At 33.8% G+C, this 15,375-nt stretch overlaps 1 pseudogene; it reads left to right on the top strand.

Annotated features, from left to right (window-relative positions):
- Nucleotides 1-502: 502 nt before the first annotated feature.
- Nucleotides 503-15,292, top strand: LOC120137603 (annotated as a pseudogene).
- The last annotated feature ends 83 nt before the right edge of the window (nucleotides 15,293-15,375 follow it).

Genomic DNA, 15,375 nt, shown 5'->3' on the forward strand with positions numbered 1-15,375 from the left:
TTTAATTCGGTTTTCGGTTTTCCCCGTCGGGTTCGGGTTTTTTTGCCATCCCTAGAATGAGCGTTCATTGTTAAATGGTTGAGAATATTTAGAACATATACTACTTCGTAATCACCTTAGCTTAATCAAAAAAAATATTTTGATTTAAATTTCTAAAAATTGATTTAATTGATTTAATTTTATGATTAAATTGAATTTAACGGGTGTTTTAGTGTTTTTTGCGATAAGAGAAAAGATTATTCTTCCTAAATTTAAATTATTACATTTATAATATATGTATGATCAACTATTAAGAAAATATTAAATAAATACTATACTATGATTATCTTTAGATTATTTAAAAAGTATGAATAAATTAATTATTAATATATTAAAATATAATGAATCGGATGCACACATTAAAGAAACCAGAATTCGTAAATAATCTCTAAATACACGCCCATTCCTGTCTTCTCCCATCCCATTTCTTCTTTTGGATTGGACCAGTGACCCCTTTCATTAAATGCTGAAACGTGAACTTCAATTAACCCGCACCGCACCCACATGCGCCCCAACCCCGCAAGCCGGAGCGGGACCCACCTACACCAGATCAGAAGAGTTCACGGGGGCCCCATCTTCACCGCTGACGGTGGCACCCACTTGCCGTTACGCATCTCCTTCACCCGTCACCGTCAACACCACGGTACACTTTCCCCAATGGGCTAACGTTTCCTTCCGTCTCCCTCAGCGGCGCACGTCACCGTCATCCTCCACACATCACCACCTACACAATAATAAATGTCCAAAGCGGTGACCAAGGCTGTCGTTTTGAAAGCTGCTGACGTGGTCTTGCGCAATGTGCCACGTATCGCGTCTCCCGAGCCTCATTTTCTTTTCGTTTTGGAACCTACTAATTATTTTTTTCAATAAGCAACAGTGCATTGTTTTAATGATTAAAAAATTACTATTAATTAGTGAAAAGGACAAAATTGATTTGGTGAAATAAACGACAATGACAGCGCGATTAATTGACTAAATATTCTTTCTACCACAGTTTTTTAATTAGGATTGTCTTCTTGTAAGTACAATTTAATATATTTGTTTTAAATCGGTCTTAATTTACTCGTAATCTTTTTTTATGTATTAAAATAATACACTTGTCTTGTTTTGTTGTGGACAAACTTCGTTAATCTATTTTAACTTTTACGCTCGAGGAATGATACACAAGTTTACTTAAACTTTATTTTTTTTAATTGGATAATATTGGGAAATAAACGAATAAACAAGTAATTTTTCTATAATCAGATTAATGAGAATGTGAAATAAAAGCGAAAAAATAATACCCGAAATTGATAACGGAGTTCAGCCAATTATGCCTACGTCTCTGGACTGTTGTAGATATTTTACTAAGAGATAAAATTTTACAGGTGTTTACAAAACACTCACTACTTACAAGAAAACTCTATAGTATTGGGAGAAAGAAATGATTTGGGATGATTTTGAAGCTAAATGAGTTAGTGTATTTATAGTTAAAGCTTAAGGACTTAATATTGTAAATATCATAAAGTCCAGGGATTAATTATGATTATCACATTATCATTTTTCAACAAACATCTACCAAACTTTAAAAAACTATTTTCAAATAAACATTTACCGAACTTTAAAAACCATTTTCAAATAAACATTTACCAAACTTTAAAAATCATTTTTTCAAAGTTGTTTGCCAAACTTTGAACTTTTAACAATACTTTCAACAATCTCTCACTTGAATACTGATTTTAATCTGTCTTCACACCTCGATCAATGCAACAACCTTTCTAATCTTGTTATTCTAGCATGCCATCTGAAGCTGAACATAACTTCAGTTTGTCCGTGGTCACCATCTTTGTCAACATGTCTGCCGGATTTTGAGCTCCACTAATCTTTTACAGTTTCAAAATCCCATCTTCCAAAAGAGACCGGATAAAATGATATCGCAATTGTATGTGCTTCGTCCTGGAATGAAAATACGGATTCTTTGCTAGATGGATAACACTTTGATTGTTGCAATACAAGACATTGTTTTCTTATTTCTTGCATAACTCTTCCAATAAATTTTGGAGCCAAACCATCTCCATACTGGCTTCCGTAACAGCGACATATTCTGATTCAGTTGTGGAGAAAACAACAATCTTCTGTAGTTGAGAAACCCAACTCACTGCAGTACCTCATATAGTATAGATATACCCTGTAGTACTCCTTCTGATGTCAACGTTTCCGGCTAAGTCAGCATCTACACAGCCTGTCAGTATTGTATCTTCACCTTTGAAACAAAATGCTTTGTTTGTAGTACACCGCAGATATCTGAGGATCCATTTGACTGCTTCCCATTGTACCTTGCCCGGATTATTCATGTGCCTGCTAACAGCTCCCACTGCTTGAGTAATATCTGGTCTGGTACAAACCATGACATACATCATACTTCCAAATGCTGAGACATACGACACATTCACCATGTGTGCACGTTCTTCCTGCTTCTTTGGTGTATGTTCTTTGGAGAGTATAAAATGAACACCTAAAGGTGTACTTACTGGTTTAGCATCTTGCATGTTGAACCTGGAGAGTACTTTGTTGATGTACTCAGCCTGTGATAACATCAAAGTCCCAGACTTTGTGTCTCTCTTGATCCTCATCCCAAGAATATGCTTTGCAGCGCCCAGATCCTTCATAGCAAACTGCTTCGACAATTTTTGCTTCAAGTTTATAATCTCTTGCATGTCTGAGCATGCAACGAGCATGTCATCAACGTACAACAATAAAATAATGAAGCTATTGTCGAATCTTTTGATGTAGCAACAATGATCTGCTTGGCATCTGGTAAAACCACTGCTACCCATGAAACTATCGAACTTCTTGTACTACTGTCTAGGAGCTTGTTTTAAACCATACAAGCTCTTCTTCAACCTGCATACTAGGTTTTTCTTGCATGCCTCTATGAAGCCTTATGGCTGCCTCATATAGATTTCTTCCTCCAAATCACTATGAAGGAAAGCTGCCTTTACATCTAACTGTTCAAGATGTAAATTCTCTGCAGCTACAATTTTCAACACCAGTCAGATTGTAGATAATTTTACAACTGGAGAGAAAATTTCATTGTAGTCAATACTTTCTTTTTGCTGAAAGCCTTTGACAACCAATCTTGCTTTGTAGCGTTTGCTCCTATCGTTCTCTTCTTTGATCCTATAAATCCACTTGTTACGAAGCGCTTTCTTTCCTGGTGGTAATTCAACTAATTTCCACGTTTGATTTGACATAAGCGAGTCCATCTTATCTTTCATGGAAGACTCTCACTTGACTGAATCCTCCACCTGCATTGCTTCATCTTAGCACTCTGGTTGACCATTGTCAGTCATCAACAAGTAGTACAAAGAAGGTGAATAACGTTGGGTTAGTTTAGGAATTCTGGAGGAGCGTCTTAGTTTCGGCATGCCTGGTTCTTCTTGAACTGCTTCAGGACTGATCTGAACAACATTTCCATAAATCTCCTCAAACTCAGCAAATTCCTTTGTTTCAGCTTCGGTGTTTGAGCTACTTGATTCTATGGTTGATCTGTCTTTGTACATCACATTCTCATTGAAAACGAAATCTTTGCTTTTGATGATCTTCCGATTTTCATAGTCCCAAAACGTGTAACCGAACTCACCACCACCATAACCAACAAAGACACATTTGTTGGACTTGGCATCAAGTTTACTTCTTTCAACATAATTTATACGTACATAAGAAATATAACCAAACACTCTTAAGTGTGAAAGGTTTATTTATTTCTTGCTCTAAGCTTCATCTGGTATTCCACCATCCAAGGGAACTGAGGGCCTACGGTTGATCAGGTAAGTTGTAGTGTTGATAGCTTCAGACAATAGAAATTTGGGCAATCCGACATGTATCCTCATGCTTCTGGCACGTTCATTCAGAGTTCTGTTCATGCGCTCTGCTACGCCATTTTGCTGCGATGTCATGGGAACTGTTGTCTCCATCTTGATCCCATTATTTGCGTAGAAATCTCTGAATCTTCTATTTCTGTACTCTCCTCCATTATCAGACCTCAACCGCTTGACTTTCAAACCAGTCTCAATTTCTACCATGACCTTCTATTTTCTGAATGTATCAAAGACTTCTGATTTCTTCTTCAGAAAATAAACCCACACCTTCCTTGTTGAATCAATGATGAAGGTGACATAATATAGCGAGCCTGCAAGAGATGAAACTGGAAATGGTCTCCATACATCAGTATGAACCAACTATAACTTTTCTGCCTTGGGTGTCTTGCAAATCTTTGCAAAACTGACTTTCTTTTGTTTGCCAAAGATGCAATCCTCGCATAGTTCGACATCTACATTCTTTAGATCCGTCAGCTTCCCTTCCCTTTCTCGCTCATATGGCCAAGGCTTTGGTGCCATAAGTTTGATTTTCCATCAGCATCTGCTACTGTAATGATATTCTCTAAATTTGAGGTTATATAGAGAGTATCATTCTTCTTACCATGAGCAATGACGAGTGCTCATTTGGTAATCTTCCATTCACAGTCTGAAAAGGTTGTGCTATATCCTTCTCCATCAAGTTGTCCTACAGAAATCAAATTTCTTTTGAGGCCATGAATATGTCTCACTCATTTCAGCGTCCAGGTGGTCTGGTTTGGCAACTTTAATCGGATGTCTCATTTTTTGACGATCTTCAAGGTTTCATCATCAGCTAGATGAACCCTCCCAAAATCACCACTGACATAGTTCTCCATGATTTCTCGGTATGGGGTGGAGTGGAAAGATGCCCCTGAATCCAAGATCCATGATTCAATCAGACTGTAGACGCTTAAAATCATGACATAACCTGTCTCCTCTGTCATGTTGGCAGATTCCTGTGCGCCGATATCTTTCTTCAGTGCTCGACAATCTCTTTTAAAATGACCATTCTTGCCATAATTATAACAGGTAAAATATTTATTTCTTGTTCTTAATTTGCCCCTTCTGGATTTCGATCTGCCACGATTTGAATTTCTTTCTGAAGTTCTCCCTCTGGACTACGTGCGCAAGGCTGAGGAGGAGGATGCTTCACCCGATTCTCTCCGTCTAATTTCTTCACTCAATACCAGATCCCGAACATTGTCGAATTTTAATTTACTATTTCCTGACGAGCTGTTGACTGCTGTAACAGTAGCATTCCAACTGTCTGGTAAAGATGATAAGAGAATTAAAGCTCAAATTTCATCATCGAATTCAATTTCTACTGAACTCAACTGGGTTGTGATTGTGTTGAGTTCATTTAGGTGTTGAGCCACTGATGCCCCTTTCGTCATCCGCAAATTGAATATTCGCCTCATCAAATGAACTTTGTTTGAGGCCGATGGCTTCTCATACATACTGGAGAGAGTTTCCATAAGACCCCCATGGTCTTTTCCTTTGCTATGTTGAAAGTAACATTGCGGGATAACGTCAGTCGGATAACTCCGAGGGTTTATCTGTCGAGAAGAGCCCAATCTTCATTCTTCATGCCCTCTGGTTGCTTTCCTGAGTGGTTGATATAGATTTTTCTGGTACAAAAAATCTTCAATCTGCATCTTTCAAAAGCTAAAGTCCACACCATCGAACTTTTCAATTTTCACCTTCCCTTCGTCTGCAGCCATCGCTCCCACTCGAATCTGGCTTCTTTGGATCGTTTCTGACAATTTTCGCGAACCGCCGTGTATTAGAACACCTCCGTCAACAAATTCGTATCGCTGATAAAATTTTACTATTCACAAAATTCATTATTTACATGAATAGTAACATTGCAAAAAATTGACAAAATTCACAACCAAAAGCTCTGATTACCAGTTGTTGGGAAATAGACAAGTAAACAAGTAATTTTCCTATAACCAGATTAGTGAGAATGCGAAATAAAAGCGGAAAAATAATACCCGAAATTGATAACGGAGTTCAGCCAATTATGCCTACGTCTCCGGACTACTATAGATCTTTTACTAAGAGAGAAAACTTTACAGGTGTTTACAAAACACTCACTACTCACAAGAAAGCTCTCTAGTATTGGGATAAATAAATGATTTGAGATGATTTTGAAGCTAAATGAGCTAGGGTATTTATAGTTGAAGCTTAAGGACTTAATCTTGTAAATACCCTAAAGTACATGGATTAATTATGATTATCTCATTATCATTTTTCAACAAACATCTACCAAACTTTGAAAAACTATTTTTCAAAGAAATATTTACCAAACTTTGAAAACCATTTTCAAAGAAAAATTTACCAAACTTTGAAAATTATTTTTTTCAAAGTTGGTTGTCAAACTTTGAACTTTTAACAATAATTTCAACAAATAAACTATCCAATGGTCAACCAATTTTTAGACAGAGCTAAGATTTTAAGTTGAGAGGGATAAAGTATAATTTTTTAAAATAAAAGGAACAATTTCATAATTATCCCATAAATATTTAAATTTTATATATAAATTAAAGGTTAAAAATAAATTTTTGGCGCGGTTATTAATTTTAACTTATATAATTACAAAATCTTATTATCTAATCAAACGATGGCACGTCTTACTATTTAATTTAATCGAAAAAATAAAAATGAATTGTATTTGTGCCATTAGACTTAGGTTTATTTGGACAATAATTAACGCCTTTGTCATTGGACCAAATACCTCATTTAATTGATTAATTACAACGATTCCGGTTTATCATATAATATTATTAATGATAAAGAAATAAAAAATATAATATTCAAAGGAAGACTTGAACCTAGACTAATTATAAAATATAAGAGTATCTAAATTCTAAAGTAGTTAAACGAATATAATTTGTTATAATTAAATGCAATATATATTTATTTATCGTATTTAATGTAAGATTTAAAATAAAAATAAATTTAATAATTGTAGACCCATTAAGAGCACTATTTTTCTGTTCATAATTCAGTTAAAACTGAATTAATCGGTCAAATCAAAATTTTTTCAGTTAATCTGTCGATTAATTATGGATTCGATCGGTTAACGATTAATAGTTTTTTTAAAACTTATTTATCAGTTAATTTGGTTTGAAATTGGTTAATAAACCGAATTAACCAAAATTATTAATTATTTAATATTATATATATATAATATTATTTATCTAATGACTAATAGGGGTGTTTAAACTTTAATTTTAATTGAATAAATCGAAAATATATAATATATATTACTTATAAATTTCATTAATTCAGTTAATCTATCAACTAATCAAATTTAGTTTGGTTTAACTAAAAAATTCAAAAAAAATTGATTCGATTAGCTGTTAGAAAAATATCGATTAATGAATTTTGGATGGTTCAGTTTGGTTAACCGATGGAGCACTCCTACTCTTTTATTCTCTCATCTTTCTTTTCATGTAACACCCTAGACCAGTACGACACACAGTCGACCGATTTAATGTGTTACACGGAAACACCGAAGTGGTCGACCAACTTTTTCTTACTTTATTTAATTATAAAACAACTGTAAAATAAATTGAAAAAAGAAAAATATTTACACTGAGGAGCTCCAAATTAAAATATTTACACTTTCCAAAAATGATACAGACTGCTCTACTAATACTACGACTCAACTGGACAATAAAGTTTACAAATATACATGCCCTTTCAAAAATATTGAGACGTACTCTGAATCTGCAATGGTCTAAACTGGGTTTTGGTCTATCTACTGCTCCTCACCTATTGAATCTACTGACCTACCCATGGAAACAATGTCACACTAATTGCATATCACTGAAAGGCTAGTTATCGAGTCTAATGATATGATCTGCTTAGTGAATATCCTTGCGATAATCACTCTCTACACGATTGTAGACATAATGGTGCGGTTGAGAGATTACTACATCTCAGAGCTCACGTACCTTTCTAGTCTACTGAGATATGCCCCCCAGAGTTTTGCATCACACACCATACCCCTGACTAACCCACCCATTGTGAGTGTCATGCCCCAACCGACTATACTTTCGACTCACCCAGAATTTTGCAGCACACGCCCTACCTAAGGATATATTTGGACTGCATCTATACTTTCGACTCAACTAGTTTTTCTAAAGGAACTCGAGTGTCTAAATCGTTTCCCGAGCATCAAACAAGGCTAGTCTTATTTGTCCCTAATTATTTGATTTCTAAGTTTGAATTAACATTAATATTGTTTCACTTATAGTCTTATTTGATGATATATTAAAGTGTTGGGTTACCTCGAGTCTAATTCCCTTAAAAATTAACTTTTCCCGCCAAAGCAGACTGAAAGTATCGATACCAGCGAAGAGTATCGATACTCCTGTAAAAGTTTCGATACTTTATATAAGTACCTATACTTTTAAACATTCTGTTCTGCCTAGTTTTGATACTTTCTGGGAGTTTTGAAACTATGACCTAAAGTTTCGATACTCTTGTAAGAGTTTCGATACTCCTACCCAGAAAGCTCATTTTTAGCCCAAAACGAAGAATAAGTATCGAAAATATCCCTATGGTATCGATACTTTACCTGCATAAGCCATAAAACAAGCACGAAAACATATATTTTTCAAACCCAAAGACCCTAATGAGGCCCCCAAACGTTTTAAAGTCTTATTTGATATTAAGGGAGCATAAATAAGGCTTTAATTCATACTAAAAACATAAAACATAAAATCTACCATGAAAATCTACTAACCATGCTTAAACTAAACTTTCAATCTAAACCTCTTTAAAATGATTCTACAACTAGTATGGAAAAGCTAATAGCGTGTTACTTGGATTCTTTGAATGCTGTAACACTTCTTGAATCAACTAGAGATATAATCTTCCTTTTCCCTTGGCTTGAACTCTCTCTGCAACCTCTTTAACTAATCAATGTATAAAAATGGATTACTTACTTAACTAGGTGTTAGATAAAGCTTTGATACACACCCTACAACTTAAACACTCTCCTAAAATGACTTAAAACACTTGATTTCTAAAAACCCATTTTTGAAAAACTAAGCCAAACCTTGGAATTAAGGTCTCTAATGGAGGCTTAGAAGATGAAGAGTAGGATTATAATTAGATTTATGATTTATAAAATAATAATAATTCTTGTAGGGTTCTAAGTATTTCGATAAATGATTTTCTGTTGAGGAAGTAAGAAAATGCGAGGGAATGACATAAGAGATAGCTCATAAACAATCCCTACACATTTTCTCGCCTATCCAACAAAACAAAAAAAAAAACAAAAAATTGACTCTTCGGCAGTAATGGAAGATGGTTCCCGATATTGTCTGGTTTTAGTTTTACCAAAACCCTAGCTATAAAGATTTGGGTGACGTGATTGGATCTTTGTGTGATTCAAATATATTAAATGCAAGTTTTTTTAAATAATAATTAAATATTAGCACGAATCAAGTAATATCGGTGGTAAATAAATTATTATTTCTTAAGGTATCGAATTCGAATTTTATAAATGTCTTGACTATGAGCGTTCGGCGATAAATGATTGCGAGTCATCTTTAAACAAACATTACCTTGAACTTACCTCATAGTAATGAAATGTGCCATAAAGGCATATGAAAACATGCAACACTAACATGCTTATTGGAAAAAAAAAAAACAAATATATGATATAGAGAAAAAAAAATACAATAAAGAATGTCGGCGGTCAGCAACCAACATTAAAATTGGTGCTGTCTTCGATCAACAAAGACGAAAAAGAAAATAGATGAGTATACTTGACAAACTTGACCGAACCTGATTACCCGAACTGATTTACCGGACCCAATATCTGATATTAACCCGAATATGATAATCAAATTTGATTCGATACCTGAACCATACCTGATAAAAAATTTAGCAAAATCGAAATCAAGCAGAACCGAAATTAACCCGAACAAAAACTAAATTAACCTGAACCAAAAGCAACTCGAACCAAAAGAAACCTGAATTAAATTTTAACCCAATCCGAAAGCATCCCAAACCGAATTTAACCCGACCCGAAAGCAATCCGAACAGATTGCAATTGATAAAAGTTATTAAAATATGAAAGTTATTTTTAATATTAAATTAATTTAAATAAAATTAATAATTTATTAAAAATATTAGATTTATAATAAAATAATAGAAAGTTTAAGAGAAATATCAAAGTTAGAATTTAATTGTAAGATTGAAAACAATAATAAATAAAGTTTATTTATTTTACTTGTTATAAAAATAGTAGATTTATAATAAAAATAATAGAAAATAACTAAAACAAAGGAAATAATATTATATTTATAATAAAAATAATATAAAGTTTACTTATGTTACAATTAAAACTTAACAAATAAAGTTAAATATTATTTTTTAAAATTTTAATAAAAATATTAAATTTATAATTGGAAATAAAAATTTTAATAAAAAATTATTTATTTATCAAATAGTTCTCATTATAAACTTTTCATACAAGATCAATATAAAACTTTGATAACAAATTTTAACACGTATTATAGGATCGTATTTGTGTCAAATTATCGATTTATCATCTCTAAATGATGGTTTAATTTAAAATATTAAATGATTGAGAATTGAAATTAAACTTAAATGATAAAATTAACAAATAAGAATACATATTTTTACAAGTATATATTAATTGTTCTATATATATTTGATTTTGATTAGACTCATAATTAATTCAACCTAAATTTACCTAATCTAAAGGTCGACCTAAACATAAAATCAACCGATCCGATATTGACCCAACCCGAAATCTAACCGATATGTATTAATCAGACCCAAAAATCAACCGATCTGATATTAACCCAAACCGAAAAACAACCGATCCAATAATCACCAACCCATAATTTGACCGAACCTGATACCCTATCTGATCCTATTCACCGTACACCTAAACTAGATCCGATCCAGAACAAAATTAAACCGAATTTAATCAAGACCCGAAATGACCCGACTCAAACCTGATCCGAATGACTCGTTTGCCACATCTAGAGGCGAGCAACACACCAATGAGAGAAAACTATATTTTTTCTATATCTATTAAAAGTTGTTATTTAAATTTTTTTTGACGAATAACATTCAATCACCATGCTTGCAGTTGCTGGTGCTCGAACCAGTGACCTCTAAAAATAACAAAGATTCCTTTAACCATTAAAATAAGTTGTTAATTAAAATTTTAAAGTAAATGAATCTTATATGTAGTAATATTTTCACGAGTTAAAATGATGATAAATTATCATAATACAATAACATTATTTTAAAATCATATTAACTAAATTGAAGAATGATTAAGGGGTCAGCTATTAAAATCCTAATTAACTATACGAGGGAGTTGGTAGAGTTTAAATTGAAGGCATTAAAAAGAGAGGGAACATAGAGAGAATCCAGTGTAAGCTGCAGAAGAAGAAAATTAAATATGAACAGAAAAGTAGATTTAAAGTTGAATTTGAATTGAAATCAGAAGCCTAATAAATCAACCAATAAAAAGCGTGAGGCTAATTTAGTATATACTAGCAGGTTTGAATACAACGAATGTTAAATACTAATCTTGAATGCAATTTAGTACTCTATTTTCATTTACTTATACTTTGGTACCAAAATGTAAAAAAATTACAGATTCGGCATCATCCGTAAATCTCTATTTTTTTAGCGTCCATTCCTCCTACTTTTATCGAGAAGATTACAGACATATCAGCTAAAGACAGATTAAAAGAAGACAAGATATCCCAAGAAAAATGTGGCTGTCTTGTGTATTATTTATATCGAGGTACTGAATAATGCATTGAGACTCCTGGGTGGGCCAATTTGTAATAGGTTCTTGCGACATGTACATATAATTAATGCCAGGCAAAGGCTTATTATACAGATGAGAAATTATGATACGTAATTGTATGAGTTTGTTTCTCAAGATAAAATTCTATATTTGTTATGCAAAATTCATTACAAAATTCTAAATTTTGAAAAAGGATGGGCCGAGAGAGTGTACATTCGTACTTTTTGAAAATTTTGATATAAATTGTTTCTTTTATATTTTTTATTGATGATATTCGTATTTTTTTAAATTTTAATATAACTTTTTAGATCATATCTCTTGTAAAATTCTACGTCTGTTGGATAATAATATTTCATATCTACAATTACCCCTCAAGTAGGGGTCGGAATAGGCCAGGCCAGGCCAGGCTTTAATAGGTCTGGGCCTGGCCTATAATGATTTTTGTAGGCCTGAGCCTGGCCTGTGGCCTGTCAAAGGCTTTTATTTAGGCTTGGCCTGGCCTGTTTAAAAGCTTGGTATGTTTAAAAGCTTGACCTGTTTAAAAGCCTGTTTAACAATAAACATTTAATATTTTCAATTTAGTCATTAATTTTAGAGTAAAATCCCTATTAAGTCACTCTAACTTAGTACATTTTACAAAGTAGTCACACTAAATAGGCCGGCCTATCAAGCTTATAAGATTTTTTAATAGGCCTAAATTTGGCCTGTTTAATTAAATAAGCTTTTAAAAAGGCCTAACCTAGCCTTTTTATTAAATAGGCCAGGCCAGGCCATAGGCCCTATAGGCCGGCCTGGCCTATTCCAACCCCTACCCTCAAGTTACATGCACAAGTTACAGTTGCACTGCACTTAATTATTTTGACCAATCATTCAGCACATATTGAAATGAAAACTCCAGCTTAATTATTTGGATCTTAGCTCTTATTCAATATTTTTATTGGAGGGCCTTTAAGAAACCCGTTTTCATATGGTTTTCTTACTAAAGAATGGACAGTGGGCTTTGGGTCCAAATCATTATTCTATTGCTTTTATTAGGATATTTAATCATGAGCTGAATTGTACTAGAGTATAATATTTTTCATAAATATCAAAAACATCGAATATAAATAATAAGACTGGCATGTAATCTATATATATATATATTGTACTATTCCTACTTATTTAATTACTCACCATTAGTTTTTTAATCATTTAGGGTGGAGAACATTTGTGGTGACAGATTTAACATAGTAAATTTCTTCATTGACTCTGAGAAAGATAGCTGTCGTAATTGCCAAATGCTACTGAATTTATTCAACACCAAAACTAAGTTTGTGTTCATATAAATATGTGTTGAGTTTTGACATAAATATGAAAATAATACTTTCTTTTTATACATGTAAAAAGATTTTAGTCTTACATTCTGTGCATTGATATTCGTGTAGTACAGAAGTTGAAGAAAATCTATGAAGTGAAAGCAGCCAAAAAAAAAAAATCAGAAGACTGCAGGTATCTTCTATGTAATAGCTGAAGTGTATTTTGCCAATACACAGTGTTTTGAACTATCAGCTATGGCTTCTTTGTGGACCTTACTTGGTATGAAAAACATTGATATGCAAGTTTTCTTCAACTTGTTGGAAGATTTCATCAGGTGTTCTTTGATGGTATCTTCTATGTTTGTAATCTGTCTCTGTGTCTTCCTGTTGGAAGTTTTCTTCCAAATGTTCATGTATGAACTTTGTTCTTTTTTTCTTTTCTTTTTTTTAATCATTTTCTAGTATGAAAATATGCTGATTCTAAATCTTGTGATGGATATGCAAGGGGGTTATATTGATTTGTGAAGGGAAACTCGATTTCGGTTCTTTTGCATTCAAAGAACCATCATAGATGTCATAAACCTGGTGTTCCTCTTTGTTTTCTATCTACTTTTGTTCGTATGTTTCATCGAAAAACGACGGAATGTTGTTAACAAAAGGGACAATATGTCCATTGTTGTTTCCATTTGTTGTGCTCTTGTTAGTACACTGTATCTTAGTGTTGGTTTGTGGAATCTAATAGCAAGACATGAGGGAACTAATAGGTTGAGCTGGTTGGTTGAGCTTGTCAGGGGATTAATTTGGATTTCACTATCAGTTTCATTGCTTGTTCGAACATTGAAACCGCTTAAAAGTCACATCTCAGCATGGTGGGCGTCGTTCGCGTTATTGGTTTCGGTTCTTCATATCGAAGATCTATTTAGAACTCACCGGATCGAAATATTCAACGGCATTCCATGGACGGTGAACATCTTGCTGTTACTATGTGCATTTAGATACTTCATTGACTTAGGCAAGGATAATGAGAGTCTATCAGAACATCTATTATAGGAAAAGGAAGAAAAAAACCAGATAGAACTTTGTGAGACCAAATTCTTTAGCAAACTGTCATTTTCTTGGATTAATCCTTTACTTTCCAGAGGTTATTTGAGACCCTTAACCCTTGAAGACATCCCTTCTTAGTACAGAAGATGAATCCAATTTGGCATACCAAAAGTTTGCTAATGCATGGGACACACTTATACGAGACAAAAGCTCAAATGATAGCAGAAACTTGGTTCTTAGGGCCATAACAAAAGTATATTTTAAGGAAAACATTTTTATAGCAATTTGTGCAGTTCTTAGAACGATTTCAGTTGTTGTCCTTCCTTTATTGATCTATGCTTTCGTAAATTATTCGAACCAGGAAGAGGGAAGCCTGCAGGAGGGTCTTATTTTACTAGGTTGTCGAGTCATTGTCACAGAGGTATTGGTTTTTCACTTCGAGGAGGTCCGGAATGAGGATGAGATTAGCATTGATGGTGGCAGTCTATCAGAAGCAGCTGAAGCTTTCGTGTTTAGGACGGCGGAGACATTCTTCCGGGGAGATTGTGAACTACATAGCTGTAGATGCTTATAGATTGGGAGAGTTTCCACGGTGGTTTCATTTGACTTGGAGTCTCGTGTTGCAAATTTTCATGTCTATTGGAGTGCTTTTTTCGGTTGTCGGTGTCGGTGCTATAGCCGGTATAGTTCCTCTTGTCATATGCGGATTCCTTAATATGCCATTGGCGAAGATCATGCAGAAATACCAATCTCAATTTATGATCTCACAAGATGAGAGATTGAGAGCCACTTCTGAGATATTAAATAGCATGAAGATCATCAAGTTGCAGTCCTGGGAGGAGAAATTCAAGAGCTTGATCGAATCTCTACGTGACAATGAGTTGAAATGGCCTTCTAAACAACAGTTTTTAAGGGCTTACGGCACTGTTTTCTATTGGATCTCACCACTCATTGTTTCTTCAGTTGTGTTTTTGGGATGTGTTCTATTTGGAAGTGCCCCAATGAATGCTGGAACCATTTTCAAAGTTCCTACAACTCTAAGAAGCATGGCAGAACCTGTGAGAATGATACCCGACGCGATTTCGATTCTTATTCAAGTCAAAGTTTCTTTCGACAGAATCAGTATTTTTCTGCTTGATGATGAACTAAGGAATAAAGAAGGGGAAGAGAAGAGGAAGAATATATTCTCGGGGAGGGTTCTCGTGAAATCCATCTAAAGAAGGGGGTTTTATAATCTTTAAAACCAACTATGGATAAACTACTCTTTTGGTCCCTCTTCTTTTTACCTCTACTTAAAACC

The sequence above is a fragment of the Hibiscus syriacus genome, unplaced genomic scaffold (genome assembly GCF_006381635.1).
Source record: "Hibiscus syriacus cultivar Baekdansim isolate YM2019G1 unplaced genomic scaffold, ASM638163v2 tig00110674_pilon, whole genome shotgun sequence".
Lineage (NCBI taxonomy): Eukaryota > Viridiplantae > Streptophyta > Magnoliopsida > Malvales > Malvaceae > Hibiscus > Hibiscus syriacus.